The sequence below is a fragment of the Myotis lucifugus genome, unplaced genomic scaffold (genome assembly GCF_000147115.1).
Source record: "Myotis lucifugus unplaced genomic scaffold, Myoluc2.0 scaffold_261, whole genome shotgun sequence".
Classification (NCBI taxonomy): Eukaryota; Metazoa; Chordata; class Mammalia; order Chiroptera; family Vespertilionidae; genus Myotis; species Myotis lucifugus.
The window spans coordinates 162,430-165,692 of record NW_005871309.1 but is presented as its reverse complement, the minus strand read 5'-3'; the positions used below and the strand labels follow the sequence as shown (position 1 = coordinate 165,692).

Genomic DNA, 3,263 nt, shown 5'->3' with positions numbered 1-3,263 from the left:
AAATAATAATAATAAAATAAAAAATTTCTTACTTGAGGATATGTTTTTATTGATTTTTAAGAGAGAGAGGAAGAGAGAAAGAGAGAAACATCAATTAATGAACTCCCATATGCAACCTGACCTGGGATCGAACCTGCTACCTGGGTATGTGCTCCAACCAACTGAGCCACCTGGCCAAGGCAAGTAATTTTTGAAAATAGTTATGTGTGTATTAAACAAATTATAAATAATATAAAACAAATTTGGTATACAGACAGTCCTCAGGTTACGTCGGACTCCAGGTATGTCGTTTTGTGCTTATGTCGCCATCTCCCATTTATTTATTTATTTATTTATTTATTAATTTCCAAGGTACTTTATTGTTAAAACAGGTCACAACACTAAGCCTCGGGCTGGTTCTGCCAACACACAAGCTACAAATGCTTGCCTGGCAGCTGCGGAGCGCTCTGCGGTAGCATGTTTGAGAATTGAATAAAAATCCATATAAAACAAATATTCAAATAGTTTCCATAGGAACACGTAAGTGTGACCCCGTCGCCTAGGCCTTCCAGCTTGTTCCATCTGTGCCACCCCACTTACAAAGACATTCCAAACTAGCAATCATTAAGTTAAGTGGTCCCCCCAAATCCCTTGTCCAGCTACACTCGCGTAACAGCTACAGGAATGGCGTCTACACGTTCAGGCGGGCTGATGCGCAGGCTGCTGGGAGGCGCTCCATCCCGCTCTCCCAGGCGCAGGACACAGGCAGGGAACCAGCGTCCTCCTCCGCCTCGGGTGGGAAGTCGCGGTTCTGGATTTGCTGCGTCAGTTGCCATGTTGGCCCTGACATCACATAGTAAGTAGATCGTCGGCCTCTGGAACCCATTGAAAGTAGAAGCAGCAGCCACGGTATAAGCACCCATGTTTTCCAAGAGCATCCAGTCCCCCACGTGCATCTCGGGCAGCCGCAGCGCTCCACGATGCGATCGAGGCCATCACAGGTCGGTCCCCAGATGCTGGATGAGTAGTACTTCTCATCTGGTTTGGGCCTCTTCTGCAGAAGGGGCTTCACGTGCGCATGATCGTAGAGGATGCAGTTAAATGACCCGAACACTCCGTCGTTCACGTAGTACATGAAGGTCTTCTCGCTCGACTCCTCCTCAACGTCAGAGCCCGTTTGTTCCTTCAAGACCAGCTTTTTGGCAATGATATTAACCGCAAGCGCGAAAGCTGATGCAACATAGTATCTGCCCGGCTCAGCTATGAGTGTCATTCCCGAGTCTGATGGAAAATACTTGTCCAGGGCTGGGTTGATTACACTGGTGATCTCCTCAAATTTAAGCTTTGCATCCTCAGATCCAGGAAAGCCACCGCCAATGTCCAGCAGGTACATGTTGAAACCAACCTCAGCCCCCATGTCAAAGACACAGCGGGCATCAGAGATGGCCTGCACAAAGGTCTCAGGGTCAGTACAGCCACTGCCCACGTGAAAGCTGACACCGATGACATCGATGTTTAGCTCCTTGGCCCGCTCCAAAAGAAGCCTGCTGGTCTTGAGTGTGGCACCGAATTTAACACTGAGACTACAGACTGCTTTGGAGTCATCGGTGGCAATGCGCAACACCAGCTTTGCCTTTGGATGTGCACATTTATTTTTTAAAAAAAGTTCCGTCATTTTGACGTATATACATATGTGCTTTATGCTTTTTATTATTTATTTACCACAAGTGAAGGTCAGGAATTGTTATGTTTCTTTTAATTTTTTTACTGTTTCACTTCATTACTGCTGTGTATGTGCTCCATGTGAGTGACACAGGTGCTTATGTAGGTGGGTTCCGGCTTACGGCGAAAATCGGGTTAGATCGCGCTGTAGGAACAGATCTCTGATGTAACCTGAGGACCTACTGTTTACATTATCTTTTTCTCTTCGTAAGTCCAACCAAGTAAAAATTATAAACTTATCAGCTTCTCTTTGATACAATAAATTAGTCAGGTTGAGAATCCATTCATCCCCTTGCTTTGTGCTTTCTTCGTGTCCTCCCATGAGATAGTTCACTTTTTATCAATAAAAATACTAACTTCATCTTCTGCATCAACTTAAGCCTCTAATATTTTTGTTTACATAGTAACAGATATGAGTTACATATTTATAGCTTCTATTTCCAGCTTCTAGCCTAGGAAAATAAATAATCTCTTATATTACTCAACTAAACTTAAAATGCGTTCTCCATACCATAATAGCATATTTTTTAAAATATATTTTATTGACTTTTTTACAGAGAGGAAGGGAGCGGAATAGAGAGTTAGAAACATCGATGAGAGAGATCAGCTGCCTCCTGCACACCCCCTACTGGGGATGCGCCCGCAACCAAGGTACATGCCCTTGACTGAAATTGAACCTGGGACCCTTCAGTCCGCAGGCTGACGCTCTATCCACTGAGCCAAACCTGTTAGGGCCATAATAGCATATTTATGATTTAGAATCCTAATACATAATTATTTCATACTTAGGATATGATCAATATTTTAAACTACTTTTAAGCCAGTCTCTTGTTCATACATTGTCAGAGTGCAGATTTGTCTCCCTAATTAGATTTTAAGCTCATTCTAAGGGTAAAAAATATTTTTATCTGTGTATCCACCCCTCTTCTATTATAAAATATAACATAGTTTTAAATGTATAACAAATAATTTATGTTTGATGACACATTAAAACATAGTGGTTATAAGAACCTACCTTTTCCATACATACCATGTTGGGTCAAGGACAAAATGAGGAGATGATCATCATTGCCTCTTTCTACTCTAGAAAATCATACTACCACATTTAAAAATGTCTCCTTATTTAAAGTCCATATCATGATTTTATACCTCCACTTCCATTGTTGAAACAGTCATCTTTCAGTCTTCCACACTCCCCACTTTTCTAATAATATTTTGTCTCTTGTTCACCATTTCCCCCTTTACCCAAATTCTTGTTAACATCCTGAGATATTATATCGATTATTCAACATTCTTATCCCACAGATGCTATGTCATTTCAAAGCCAATGATCTTTATTTCCACCACAGCAGGAAACCACCAATTCAGGTTTATTTTGGACAATTCCAGAAGATTTCTATAGAAAAACTGGTAATACCACTCTCTTGTATTTTTATCCATCAATACTTTCAGTTGCTGTCCTTCTTCCATCAAACTTTCATTGCTTCCTCATCTGCCTTCTATTCCATAAATTTTTTTTCTAATTATCGCAGCCTATCATCCCTCCCAGTTCTATAATCCTT

The 3,263-nt window shown here is 41.4% G+C and overlaps 1 pseudogene; it reads right to left on the bottom strand.

Moving 5' to 3' along the window:
* Positions 1 to 642: 642 nt before the first annotated feature.
* On the bottom strand, positions 643 to 1,621 carry LOC102430350 (annotated as a pseudogene).
* Positions 1,622 to 3,263: the final 1,642 nt, after the last annotated feature.